Source organism: Erinaceus europaeus, chromosome 11 (assembly GCF_950295315.1).
Source record: "Erinaceus europaeus chromosome 11, mEriEur2.1, whole genome shotgun sequence".
NCBI classification, from domain to species: domain Eukaryota; kingdom Metazoa; phylum Chordata; class Mammalia; order Eulipotyphla; family Erinaceidae; genus Erinaceus; species Erinaceus europaeus.
In genome coordinates this window covers 114,072,190-114,087,550 of record NC_080172.1, presented here as the reverse complement: position 1 = coordinate 114,087,550, position 15,361 = coordinate 114,072,190, and the positions used below count along the sequence as shown (strand labels likewise).

Here is a 15,361-nt window from a genome sequence, read left to right as displayed (position 1 = left end):
CCTTTGATAAAATCCAACACCCATTCATGCTTAAAACACTACAAAAAATGGGATTAGATGGGAAATTAATTCCTCAAGATAGTTGAGTCCATATATAGCAAACCTACAGCCAACATCATACTCAATGGAGAGAAGCAGAAAGCATTCCGCCTCAGATCGGGGACTAGACAGGGGTGTCCATTATCACCATTACTCTTTAGCGTAGAATTGGAAGTTCTTGACATAGAAATCAAGCAAGAGAAATAAATCAAAGGAATACAGACTGGAAGGGAAGAATTCAAGCTCTCACTATTTTCAGATGATATGATAGTATACATAGGAAAACCTAAAGTATCCAGCAGAAAACTTACTGGAAATTATTAGGCAATATAGCAAGGTGTCAGGCTACAAAATCAATGTACAAAAATTAGTGGCATTTCTTTATGCAAACACTAAATCCAAACAAGAAGATAACCAGAAATCACTCCCATTCACTGTTGCAGCAAAATCAATAAAATACCTAGGAATAAACTTGACCAAATAAATAAAAGACTTGTATACTGAAAACTATGAGTCACTATTCAACGAAATCAAAAATGATACCAAGAAGAAACAGAGTGAAAGAGTCCACAGCCAAAGCTTCCTTCAATGTGTTGGGGCCTAGACTTGAACTTGGGTCATGCACATGCCAAGATGGCACACCATGCAAGTGAGCTGTGTCAGTGGGCCTTATGGACAGCAAACACAGTTTGTAGTGGCCAGCAGTGCTGCTCTTTTCCATTAACAAAGAGCAAAGTGTTGTTTGATGAGCTGTGAGTTGGGGTGATGCCCTGCTTCCCAGCTCCTGGGAATGATCAGGATGGTCTCAGCAGAAACAACAATCTGTAATTCAGGGGCTTCTGCATAATCTACTTGTAAAAAGAAAGGAGGAAGAGTCAACTTTAGTGAATGCCATATTGTGTCCTGACAACACACCAAGAGGCTTCCACATAGGATCTCCTTTGATTCAGAACATGACCCCTGGGCAAGGAATTCCTTCATATTCTTTATCTACTGTTGTATGACAAATCACCCCAGGATTTACTGACTTAAAATAAAACAATAGCAAAATCATTTGAGTTTGTTCCCAAGCCTGCCTTGTGGACACACACCCTATGTCCACTCCACAGGGCACCAAGAGAGGCAGCTCACCCAGGGCTGGAAGACCCACTTCCAAGATGGCTCACGGCCATGGCTGGATGCCCACTGTCAGGTGGTTTATTAGCTGGAGCTCTGAGCCTCAGGTCGTTGGCCTTTTTCTCACATAGACCTCTCCAGGGACTGCTTCGATTGCTGCATAACATGGAGTCTGAGTTCCAGAAAGTCCATGTGGAAATAATAAAGGCTTTGATGTCAACTAGCCTGAGAGTTCTAGCAGACGACTTCTACTACATTCTATTAGCCAATCAAGCCATTAATGCTAATTTAGGACTGACAAAGAATAAACAGTTCTCGGTAATCTGCCACATTCATTTTACAGATGAAAAGAATAAGGCTTCTCAATCCTTGATCATTTTGCAGAGTGAGCAGTTGAAAGTAGCAGAGACCCCCTACCCCCCATGCCAAAAACAAACAAACAAAAAAACCAAAACACTGAACCTAGCTCTGAATAAGCTCTCAATTCAAGCACTCCCCCCCCCCCCAATACAAATAGTATCTCACACTAGAAAGCTAATACTAATGGTTGGTTGGTTTAGCTAATAGGGTGTGTCTATAGAAATAGGCCCAGAAAGACCATTAAAAATAACACTGTTCTCAAAGTCCTTAAGATGGCAGCCATTTTCTCAAGATTCAGTTTCTGGGGCTGGGTAGGAGGTACACCTGGTTAAGCACACATGTAACAATGCACAAGAACCAGGGTTCAAGCCCCCAGTTCCCACCTGCAGGGGAAAAGCTTTGCAAATGGTGAAGCAGGGCTGCAAGTGTCTCTCTTTCACTCACCTTTTCTGTCACCCCCTTGCCTCTCGACTTGTGGCTGTTTCTACCCAATAAATAAATAAACAAATAAAAATTTTAAAATAATTTCAGTTTCTTTTTCTAAGAGTAGAGTTTGGTCAACACTTTCAAAGGTTAAGCCTTCATCAAAACAGAAAAAACTAGCTCTAAACAATGAATGTGATCTAGACTAGAAAAATAACTTGGGTAACATTTCATTTTTGGCAAGCATCTTGTCTTTCTCCTCCTCTTCCTCCACTAAGGTGGATGCTGTGTACAGTCAGTCATTCAGGATGTGCATTGCACACAGTGATCAGTTAAAGGATGAAAGGGCAGGTACTCAAACTTCTCCCCAGACCTTGCATTGTGGAGAGATGGACTCCATCTAGAACTATGCTGTTGTTTCCTCGTTTCTTTTTAAAATTTCTTTATTTTTACTTTTTATTATTTATAAAATGGAAACACTGACAAGACCATAGGATAAGAGGGGTATGATTCCTACCACAAGAGCTCTGTATCCCATCTCCTCCCCTGATAGCTTCCCTACTTTTTATTCCCCTGGGAGTATGAATCCAAGATCATTGTGGGGTGCAGAAGGTGGAAGGTCTGGCTTCTGTAATTGCTTCCCCACTGAACATGGGCTTTGGCAGGTCGATCCATACTCCCAGCCTGTCTCTTTCTTTCCCTAGTGGAGCAGGGCTCTGGGGAAGCAGAGCTCCAGGACACATTGGTGGGGTCATCTGCCCAGGAAAGTCTGGTTGGCATCATGGTAGCATCTGGAACCTGGTGGCCGAGTAATGAGGCTGAAAGGTTGAAATTCCACGCCTGACGTCTCTAGACACAGTCCGAAATGAAGCATGCCGTGGTGGTACTCACTGCATTGATTAGGTTGGGATCAGCAGATGCAGCATCAGTTGGTATGAACTGAGAGAAGTATGCTAGAAAGTAAGCCTCACCCTAGAGGTTCCAGGACTGGGGGAAATTTGGGCTTTACAGAGGAAGCGGGAGGTTCCTGCTGTCTTAGGGTTTAAGAAGGCAATAGACAGCTATTGCTATAATCAAGTTATTTGGAAATTGGGTTGGCTTTAAAAATCCCATTGTTAGAATTTGCTGTATCATACATGACCTCACTAAAATTTGCCCTTTGATGTTATGTATATATATTATATAGATATTATAGATAATATATATATCAGTATCTTATAAAGGCATGCCACTGGTTGCTTTTGCTCTCCTGGTCTAAGCTTTTAGGAGAGTCAACATTTCAAAGACTCAGCTTATGGTCTGTGCATTAAAAATTTTGAGACATTCAATCAATTTTCCTTCTTATATTAATTAAATGGTGATTTATATGACTACAAGTTAATAGGAGTGTACATAAACACCATTCCCACCACCAAAAAACTGTTTCCCATCTCAGACCCCTCCCCCCACTTCCCCCCAGTGAAACTAAGCATCCACCCTCAGCTTTCACCTAGGGATTTTTACTTTGGTGTCCTACTCCAAATTCAGTCAGATCCTGTTTTGAGTTTCTCTTTCTGTTCTTCTTCCTCAACTTGTGTTTATGAGTGGGATTGTCCCATACTCATCTTTGTTGTTTCCTAGTTTCTAATCATGGAGGGCTAACTCACCTGGGATAATAATAAGGGAAATAACCAAGCAATCTACTTAAGTGATCCTGACTAGATACTGAACATTTCAAAGCAAAGGTGGACAAAGAGTGACTTACAGTTTCTTTTTTCTCTTTTCTTAAAGACTTTTATTTTATTTATTAGAAAGATAGGAGGAGAGAGAGAAAGGATCAGACATCACTTTATGTACATGTGCTGCTGGGTACTGAGCACAGGACCTCATGCTTGAGAGTTCAGTGCTTTATCTACTGTGCCACCTCCTGGGCCATGGCTAGCTCATAGTTTCTGCTCCCTTCTAAGGTCTCAAGGAACTGTGCTCTGGCTATCAATTTGAGTGTCCTGTTCAGAATAACAAAAATTCTTCAGCCACTTGGGACCACCTCTCTCAGAAGGCAGTAACTGAGCACAAACTTATAGTCATTCAAATATCCTTTAAAGGTCTTCTCTCTCTTAGGGACAAGTTTTGATTATTATTATTATTACTGTTATTATTGTTATTTTACTGACTTGTTGTATGACCTTGAGACTGTGGGACTATATGAAAGCTTGATAGAGCTTATGGGAGCTCTCCCATCCTTGGATGGAGGTCTGGAAAGACACCCCACTTATTAGCCTCTCTCCTTATAGAGATGAGCCAAGAGGGAAAAGTCTCCCAGACTCAGTTTCTCCTTGTTAGTCTCTCAAGCTCACAGAAAGCCTACAAGCCTCTCACACTTAGTTCCCCCTGCTAGCAGGCCAAATGGCTGCCTGCTTGAGGGTTTACTCAAAGTTCGCACATCCACTTCACCTTTTGATCATAAAGGAGAACACACTCTATCATACACCCCCAACACCAGGCAGTGAGACCCCATATTCTATTTCTTTGTGCCCTTTGATATCTGTGATTTACATCAAGTTTTGTTTTCTTCTTCTCTACCTCACCTTCCTGGTTTAACCCCTATGCTTCTCTCAAATGCCTTTGGATAATTAACTCACCTGCATCACGGAGACTAATTGTCTTGACCTTTGTGTATCTCATCAATTCTTGTCATACCAGCCCCCTACCATAGGGGCAAGCTGACCTTTAAGAAACCTGTAATTTCTGACATATGTGAAAAATATCCTTTGTTTAACTCAGTATAAAGGCCTGTACTCTTCTCCCAATAAACAAATGTTCATACCAGAATGTTCCCTGATGCCTCTTTCTGAATTCACGCAGCCACTAGAGCTGGTGAAGGAGGGTCGGAGGCTTACCTCTCTCCTTCCGTTGGAGCCATTCCATGTGAGCCCCAGCATGAGACAAGTTTGTAACATCTCAGGGCTTGTCACATTTGCCGTGAGACAGGGATCATAACGACATTTGCTGCATTAGCTTTGAGACACCATTATTCATAACACGAACTATTATTTCATGTAGAGCTATGAAAATAAAGCTGCCAATTAAACTGACATGTATTTAATTCTAAGACTTATCTTGATTTCAGAGATAAAATGGGAACAAAACATGTCTTTGAATTGATGGGATCTAGTAAAATATTTTTATGAGTGATTTCTCATATAAAAAGGCTATGAGAAGGGATTAAATAATGCATCAAATAGCTTTGGACGGTCAGAGAGCTAGTTCACCAGGTAGGGCATTTGCACCTCCATGAGTCCGACCCAGGTTTGAGGCTTGACATCACATGGCAAATACTGCAGCAACAGAGGAGCCTTCAGCACTGCACTCACTGTTTCTTGTTCTTTTTGCCTTTCTTTGAATGAAACAGTGTCCCAGAGGGGGTGAAACTGCACTGGTGTGAGGTCCCAATTCCACAGAAAAGAGGTAGGACAGTGGATACAGCTTTGGACTTGCAAACATGAGGTCCAAAGTTCAGTCCTTGGCACTACATGGGATGCTCTAGTCCTCTCTCTCTCATGAATACATAAAGAATTTTTAAAAAAATATTTCTTCAATGTACAGCATTAGCATTTTAGTTATTCTTAGACATATTAACTTTCTGAAAAGTTCACTTTATTCATTTTATTTATTTTCACTAGAGCACTGCTCAGATTTGGCTTATGGTGGTGTGGGGGCTTGAACCAGGAACCTTAGAATCTCAGGCACAAGAGTCTTTTTTGCATAACCATTATTGTATCTCCCCCATCCCTTATTTCAATTTATTTTATTAGTATTTACTTATTTATTGATAGACAGAGAGAGAAATTGAGAGGCAAGGGGGAGATATAGAGGGAGAGAAATGCTTGCAGCCTTGCTTCACCTTTGTGAAGCTCTCCACCTGTAGGTGGGGACCAGGGGCATAATCCTGGGTCGTTGTACATTGTCACATATGCACTCTAGCTAGTGCACCACTACCCAGCCCCTATTTTAACTTATATTAAAACTATTTATCCATTTATTTTCTTGAAAGAGAGAGAGACAGAGCCCTGCTCAGCTCTAGCATATGGTGATACCGGGAATTGAACCCAAGACCTCCGGGGCCTCAGGCATGTAGAACTGCCTACATTTAAAATACAAACACACTTTAAGTCTCCCTAAGCTTTCTTTACATACTTGTTGAAATGCACTCACTGAGCATAACAGTTCACTAAACTGTGTTTGCAGCCTGTGAGTCTAAATGCTTCCCTACATTTATAACCTTCCCACCCTTGTATAATTGAGATGCATAAAATCAACTCGTGAGTTTTCCCTTGAATGGGATTCAAGATTTGGGGCTTGATTTATAGTTAGAATTGGATAACATTTGGAAACAATGAACTATATTGTCTAAACACATAAATACCACAAGAGAAAACTAAAGTGCTAATCACTGAGGGGAGGGGAAGGCATGGGGGAGGAAAACACACACACCCCCACACACCCCCACACCCCCCCCACACACCACAAAACCCTGTTCCTCCCCAGAACTTTTTTTCTGGTTGCACCATGGCCAGGGGCCAGTGGGATCCTTAAAGCCACATTTCTCTAGCTGCCTACAGGGAGGAAATGGTTGAGAGCTCTAGAGTGTGTTTTCCTTCAGGAATGAGAGAAAAATAGTTTTGGGGGGATGGGGAGGTGGGCTTTAAGCGTGCCAGGTTAAATGTACATAGTTTCAAGTGCTAGGACCATGGTTCGAGCCCCTGGCTCTCCACCTGTAGTGTGTGTGGGGGTCATTTCACAAATAGTGAAGCAGGTCTGCTGGTGTCTCCCTCTTTGTCTCCCCTCTTCTCTCAATTTCTCTCTGGCTGAGCCAATAGAAGAAGAAGGAGGAGGAGGAGGAGGAGAAGGAGAAGGGAAAAAAGCTGCCAGGAGCAGTGATTCATAGAGCTAGCATCTAGCTCCTGTGATAACCCTGGAGGCAAAAAAAAAAAAGTTTTGAGGCCACTAAGGAACAACGGACCCATAATTCCTCCATTTTGAAAAAAAAAAAAAAACAGTCAGAAAGTCTCTGGGGCCTCAGATGACATGAGGCTGATGCTACACCGGGTGTCAGGACAAGGGCTCTGACTTCTCGGCCTTTGGGGCTGCTGGGGTAGGGGTGGGGGTGGGGGTGGGGGTCAGGACTGGAACAGACTCATCCCACTCCAAAGGCCAGTTTCTCCACAGAGTGTAGCCTTCTCAGTGACATTAGAGAGGGAGCCTGGTGTCTCCAAAAAGTCACATGTTAGAATCAGGTGGGCCTGAGTTTACATCCTCACTGTACCATTTGCCAAAGGTCTGTTATTGGATGTTTCTGGGCCTCACTTGCATTATTTGTAAGATTAAGAGAAGTTAATGTTGCAGAGGAAATAGCATAATGGTTATGCAAAGGGACTCTCAAGCCTGAGGCTTCAAAGTCTCAGGTTCAATGCACTGCTCTGGTAAACAACAATAACAAAAACTGCTTTTTTAAAAAAAATTATTTATTTATTCCCTTTTGTTGCCCTTGTTTTATTATTGTAGTTATTACTGTTGTTGTTATTGATGTCATCATTGTTGGATAGGACAGAGAGAAATGGAGAGAGAAGGGGAAGACTGAGAGGGGAAGAGAAAGACAGACACCTGCAGACCTGCTTCACCACCTGTGAAGCGACTCCCCTGCAGGTGGGGAGCCAGGAGCTCAAACCTGTATCCTTACACTAGTCCTTGCGCTTTGTGCCACCTGCACTTAACCCGCTGCACTACCACCTGACTCCCCCCAAAACTGCTTTTAAGGGTAGGAAAGATACCATGAACACAGGCTCCTGTGCAACCTCATATTAATGGGGTTAACAGTAAATGGTATTTATAGAGTTTACTCATATCTGGAAGCTACCTTTTGCCCTCATCCAGCTTTCTCGTCTTTTCCTATTAACTCTGACAACATCTCAGACAATACTTTTAATCCACATGAATGTTAGCTATTGGGCTCAGGCAAAAATTACTAAAGTCATGGGACCCTCAGAACATAACTCAAATATACTTCCTAGCTTCTTCCCACACGAAGACCCCTAATTTCATGTGCTCTATTCCTACCTTCGGGTTCCTATTTATTAAACAATTTGTCCTGCTTTATATTTTACTGTCTTTCAGCCACCAAGTTGCAGATGCTACTAGGATTCCATCTTGACTTTCTTGGGCCCTAGGTCAGATCAATAAGGTTAATAGTTAATGGTATTTATATACTTTCTGCAGGTTTGGAAGTTACTCTCTGTCTTGGTCCAGCTTTCTAGCCCTACTCTAAACTCTGACACCATCTTCACAGACAATATTTTTAGTCCACCAGCATATTAGCTTTTAGGCATAGGCAAAAATGACTAAAGTATGAGACCCTTGGAACATACTTAAAATTTACTCCCTAGGTTTTTCCCACATGAAGAATCCTAGTTTCATCTGCTCTATTTCTACCTTTGAGTTCCTGTTTATTAAACAATTTGTTCTGCCTTACTGCCTTTCAACCACCAAGTTGCAGATGCTATCATGATTCCATCCTGACTTCCCTGGGCAGATGATCTCACCAATGTGTCCTGGAACCCCACCTCCCCAGAGTCCTGCCACACTAGGGAAAGATAGAAATAGTCTTGGGGTGGGGGATGGATCCACTTATCAACACCTAAATCCAGCAGAGAAGCAATTATAGAAGCCAGAACTCCCACCTTCTGTACCGCATAAAGAATTTTGGTCCATACTCCCAAAGGGATAAAGAACAGGGATGCTTCCAGTGGAGGGGATGAGACGTGGAACTCTGGTGGTGGGAACTGTATGGAATTATACCCCTGTTACCTTGCAATCTTGTTAATAATTATTAAATCATTAACACACACACAGACACACATACACGTTCAGAGACTAATGGGAGTTAGGTAAAGGACTATGAGCCTGTGAGGGCTGCAGAGCCCTTACCAAAAGCCACACTCTCTAAGGTACCTCACTACTGCTCCCTAGTGGCTCTCAAGCTGGGGTGATGGTGCTCCCCCAAGGAACTAGTGGCTTTATCACAGTGGGGAAGAGAGTGCTATTGGTATCTAAGAGGCAGAGGTCAAGGATGCCACTAAATATCCCTCCCCTAAAAATGCAAAGACTTAACCAGCCCCAAGAGCTATTAGAGCTGAGGTCAAGAAATGCTGATCTAATTATCCTGTGCTGTTTTTCATCACACTCAGTGGAGCTTATATTTGTGCAAACCCCCTCTGTAGAAGGGACCTCATTAACAGGCCCACCATCACCATGACCAGTGAGGGGGTGATATGAGAGAAGTGGTACCAGTCATGCTCTCTCCCATGTTGTGCAGTCATGCAGCAACGGTCCAGTTCTGAGGCGTGAACTGCACAGGCCGGCTTCATTCATCCTCTGTACCTCCTGGTCTAAGTTATCCCAATATATATAGTCTTTATTTATGGGATAGAGACAGCCAGAAATCCCAAAGGTAGGGGAGATAGAGAGGAAAATAGAAGGAGAGAAGAAACCTGGAGCACTACTTAAAAGGAAATCTCCAAAAATTAACCCCCTGCCTATGCTATTATAGTGTGTGCTTATAATATGACTATGGTGTGTCTGTAAGAAGGCCCCAGAAGGTGCTTATTAGAAATCTGGGTGATTCCAAGAATATCTCTGCCCCCACGGCTACTGGGGTAGAAGGTGCCTGGCAGGAAGGCCAAAGCTGGGGCGGGGGACATAGAATTCACTGGGGAACCAAATGCTTATCACTAAGTCACAGTGACTCAGAATAGAAACACTGAAAATACACAGAAGGCCTGAGGATGTGCAGAGGGATTGACTGTGTGCTGAGCTGGAGACTGTGCGGAAGGTCAAGTAAATGAAAACAGAGAATTGAGATGAAGAAGGTCAGACTGAATTTCACTGAGTAAGCAGTGGATAAGTTCATCACAAGGCCAGAAAAGGAAAAGGGAAATGCCTCATACAGAAAGCAAGATATTCCTAACCACATCTATCTATCGTGGCAGAGGCTCAGCTAAGGCAACCAGCCCGAGCAATGGGTCCAGGTCCCGCCCCTTGCAGCCTCTGCTTCTGTGGTGATGCTTCCTGCCCTCAGCCTGCACCCCCTGTATGAGCTAGTACCATCCCTTGTTCGAGGCCGTGAGTTTTCAGAGGGATCTGGACTCTCAGTCAATGCGAATAAAGTCCTTTCTCCTTCACCCACCTCAGCTCTAATTTTTTGATTTCCAGCAGAATTCCCTAATACTGCTTTATCATTTGCAAAGCTTCCCCCTTACAGGTGGGGACCGGGGGCTCAAACCTGGGTCCTTGCACATTGTAACATGTGCACTTAACCAGGTGCGCCATCACCTACCCCCCCCCCCCGTTGCTTCTTATAGGCGCACAGATGTAAGCAGATGTGACAGCCTGGTAGTGAAGAAGGAAGAGCATCATGACCTGGATAGAGAATGGAGAATGGGGGAGTCACAGCAGTGTGGTGTCATCTGGGCTCTTAGGCACTTCTGCATCACACAGGCACAATCAAGACTTCAAGCCAACTGCACTGCTCCTGCCTTCTCACCAGCATTCACTCCCCTAATTTTATGACACCTCAACTCTTAGCTTCATCAGAGAGATGATGTGCTCCGTTCTAAGACTGGAAACTAGGAAGTCTACTTTATGTATGTTCCAAGGGGCCCATGAAGCAGACGCCACACAGGCTCCTTTGATAAATAGGAATAAATATGAGCCCCAAGTAAGACCGATGGGGTTTACAATTAACAATATTTATATGTTTACCTCTTAGTGACAAGAGCAAGATCACATGCCCACTCCTAGAACAGTCCTTCTCAAGGAAAGATGAGATGACTATGGCTACGTAGTGTTCCACCAGTCTGATAAAACAGAAGAGATGTGTGGCTCAGAAATCCTCTTCAGTTTAGCACTCCTTCCCTTCAGTGTGGGAAATGAACTTGTGAGGAAGTGCCGGGATAGCATGAGGGTGTTTATTCCTGGGCATGTGCTCTCTGGGTTGGAGAGATCTCAACATGGGCTGCTTCTTACTCAGTGACGCAGGAGAGAGACCAGGAACTCATGGCAGAGCAGGAACACAATGTGTTTTTATTGATCAGAGACAATGCTTTTATATATTAGAATTGGAAGTGGCAAGTCAGAAAAGGAAATGGCTAGGAAAGGGGATGGAGAAAAGGAAAGAGCAGGCTAAGGTAGAAATTTCCTTAGCAACTGTTGCGAAGGTTTTAACTGGTGAGATTAATCAATATCCTGCAGGCAGGGCAAGTCTCAAGGTAGAAAGTAGATCAAAGGTGGGGATCTTTCAGGTAAAACAATGATTATGTAAATAGGCCATAGTATCAGCAATGGAGGATGGAGTAGAGTTGGGGGGAGGCTGGCTTAAGGCCCGACAAGGAAGAGTGTGATACTTGCAATAGTGGCAGTCATTTTATGACCACATGTTAAAAAATAAAAGGAAGACATTTTTTACCTTAGCCTAATAGCTAACATGCAGGTGGGCTAAAAGTATTGTCGGGAAGATGGTGTCAGAGCTGAGAATAGGACTAGAAAGCTGGACCAGGGCAGAGAGTAGCTCCCAAACATGAGGAAAACACATAAATACTGTTAACTATAAACCCCATCAATCTGACCCAGGTCTCATATTTATTCCCATTTAGCAAAGGAGCCTGTGTGAGCTGTGTGAGCATCATGGGCCCCTTGGAACATACATAAAGTAGGCTTCCTAGTTTCTTACCACACAAAGATCCCTAGTTTCATCTACTCTACTGACACATTTGGGTTCCTGTTTATTAAACAACATGTCCTGCTTTATATCTCACTGCCTTTCATCTACCAAGTTGCTACCATGACACCATCCTGACCTCGCTGGGCAGATGACCTCACCAATGTGTCCTGGAGCCCCACTTTCCTAGAGCCCTGCCACACTAGGGAAAGAGAGAACAGGCTACAGGTACAGATCCAACTGCCAACATATGTGTCCAAGGGAGAAGCAGTTACAGAGGCCAGAACTCCCACTTTCTGCACCCCATGAAGAATTTTGGTCCATACTCCCAGAGAGATAAAGAAGAGGGAAGATTCCAATGGAGGGGATGGGACAGGGAACTCTGGTGGTGGGAACTGTGTGGAATTGTACCCCTGTGGTCTTACAATCTTGCTATTTATTATTAAATCACTAAATTAAAAAAAAAAAAAGAATGAATGGAAGGAAACAGAACTCTGAGATGTTGGGTGACACTGCTGAGTTCTAAAAACTTAAGAGACCTTTTTGTTATGTAAGAGATGAAATGCACTTATGATTATTTAAACTTTTGTTAGTTCAGTTTTCTGGTATGTGTTGCCCAAAGCATCTCTAGCAATATAATTTCTTTTTGTAATGATACCTCTCAGAAAGATGTCCATGGCTAGAAGTTCACATTTTAGAAGTGTCTCCTCTAAAAAGTGACTGAAAATATCACTTCTTTAGATTGCTCTTTAGTTTGATAATGATGGTTCTCATCCCTGAGATGTCCATAAAAAAGTACAAAAAGCATTCAACGTAATTACACCCCGTGTTCTCAGCTTTATGATATAGACCACCTCGGCTGCACACAGGAATTGGACACTCATGGTCTCCACTCACAATATCTCCATATTGGAGAATGGTGTTTGAGCCATATTCCTCCATGGGACCCTCCCTGGCTGCTCAGAGGTGGAGATGTTTTGTTTGCATTTGCTTATTTGCTTCAGGAGTGTGGGGTAGACAGGAAATGCAGCAAGTCAATCCTCTTGTCTTCCTCTTGGGAATAAACTGTCCAGGGTGTATATTCTGCACGGCTGCTCCATAAACTTAGGGGTTGAAGAGCAGGCCAATGCTCCCTGTCTAGTCCAGGCTAGTGCTCCCCGTGTAAGAGAGATACGTCCAGATAGGGGACATGACAATGCATATTCTTCAATATTAGCTTTATCAAGAATGCAGAAAATCACTAATGTATCCCAGAACTTCACCTCTCCAGAGCCTTATCCCATTCAGGAAAGATAGACACAGGCTGGGGGGATGGATCCATCTGCCAACACCCATATCCAATGGAGAAGCAATCATAGAAGCAAGACCTTCCACTTTGTGCACCCCATAAATAATTCTGGTCGGGCAGTAGCACAGTAGGTTAAGCGCATGTGGCACAAAGCGCAAGGACCAGCGCAAGGATCCCAGTTCGAGCCCCCAGCTCCCCACCTGCAGGGGAAGTCATGAAGCAGGTCTGCAGGTGTCTGTCTTTCTCTCCTCCTCTCTGTCTTCCCCTCTTCTCTCCATTTCTCTCTGCCCCATCCAACAATGACGATGACAATAATAACTACAACAATAAAACAAGAAGGGCAACAAAAAGGGAATAAATAAATAAAAGGATCCCGAAAAAAAATTTTTTGGTCCACATTCCCAGTAGAGGGAGAAATGATAGGAGGAAGATGACCAGAGGGCTCTGGACTCCAACTCCGTTGGGAACCAAAGGGAGAAGATGGAAAATGGAGGGGCATTTGGATACAATAATAGGTGTAGGTGTGACATGGAAGGGAAGGGAAGACAGGACCATGAGGAAAAAAATGGGCAAATATACACAAATATAGACAGATCGTTGTAGGGATAATAGTTAACTCAGATCTGCAACCTTAGGAGAACTGCCATAGCTTACAGTGGGGGGAATGGTGACACAGAGCTCTGGCGGCGGGAACGATGCAGAATTATACCCCTGTTGTCTTGTAATTTTATAAATCAATATTAAATCACTACTACAATAAACATAAAAGAGTGCAGAAAATACTGTGGTCTACGGTTGCACCAGGGAAGTCAATTCAGAGAAAAATCTAGTCTGCAGAGTTTAAACAGGAAATTCTTTAGAAAGGGTGATAAAATGGTTATGGAATTCTGGAAAGAACCAAAGACAAGAAACAGAACCTTCAGGAATAAAGCAAGCAAACAAACGTGATTCAGAACCGGGCCATCAAGTGGTCCGCAGCCCCTTCCATGAGTCCAACACTGGCAGTTCCAGAATTATATCTCCCCAGCAAGCTGCCTTTCCTGCTGTCTCCAAACAAACCATGTCATACCTGCCATGACCAGCATCAGGAAAACAGATGTTCTGGGGCAGAGGGGAGATAGCATAATGGTTATGCAAACAGACTCTCACGCCTGAGGTTCTAAAGTCCCAGATTCAATTCCTCTCCCCCCACCCCCACCATAAGCCAGAACTGAACGGTGCTCTGGTAAAAAAAAAAAAAGATGTGTGTCCACATATGTTCTTGGCAGCACAATTTGTAATCGCCAAAACCTGGAAGCAACCCAGGTGTCCAACAACAGATGAGTGGCTGAGCAAGTTGTGGTATATATACACAATGGAATACGACTCAGCTGTAAAAAATGGTGACTTCACCGTTTTCAGACGATCTTGGATGGACCTTGAAAAAATCATGTTGAGTGAAATTAGTCAGAAACAGAAGGATGAATATGGGATGATCTCACTCACTCTCAGGCCGAAGTTGAAAAACAAGATCAGAAAAGAAAACACAAGTCGAACCTGAACTGGAATTGGAGTATTACACCAAAGTAAAAGACTCTGGGGTGGGTGGGTGGGTGGGGGGAATACAGGTCCATGAAAGATGATGAATGACATAGTGGGGGTTATATTGTTAAATGGGAATCTGGGAAATGTTATGCATGTACAAACTATTGTATTGACTGTTGAATGTAAAACATTAATTCCCCAATAAAGAAGTAAATTATTTAAAAAAAAAAAAAAAGAAGATGTTCTGTGCCCCTCCCAACAACTTACTTGGAATTGAGACTGAGAGAAACTGAGAGGGCAGGGGAGATAGAAAGACACTTGTAGCACTGCTTCAGAAATCATGAAGCTTCCCCCTACCCCCGGGCAGGTGGTGAACAGAGGATTGAACCTGGGTTCTTGTGCACTGTAGTGTGTGTTCTTAACCAAGTGTGCCATACTGCTCAGGCCCTCTGTGGCCCCTTTGAAGCCCCATACTGCACCAGGACCACCACTGAAGTGGCCTTGGAAAAAAGCAAGTTATCTTCAGAATACACTTGTAGAAGAATGTGGAAGCAGAGGAAGTGTTTCTCTGTCTCCCTGTCTACCTTCCATACTGCATGTGAACCCATCTGCAAGGCCCGACCCGAGGACATGCAGAGATCTAGCTGAAATGGGGTCCTGCCACTAAGCTCCCATCTATTCCTGCTTTTTTTCTTTCTTTTTTTAAAAAATATTTATTTTATTTATTTATTCCCTTTTGTTGCCCTTATTGTTTTATTGTTGTAGTTATTATTGTTGTTGTCATTGTTGGATAGGACAGAGAGAAATGGAGAGAGGAGGGGAAGACAGAGAGGAGGAGAGAAAGACAGACACCTGCAGAC

The 15,361-nt window shown here is 43.3% G+C and overlaps 1 protein-coding gene across 4 annotated transcripts in view; it reads right to left on the bottom strand.

The window, feature by feature from the left end:
• LOC103122359 (kazrin) overlaps window positions 1-15,361 on the bottom strand; it is a 585,567-nt gene that overhangs the window by 303,896 nt on the left and 266,310 nt on the right. The window lies entirely within an intron of this gene.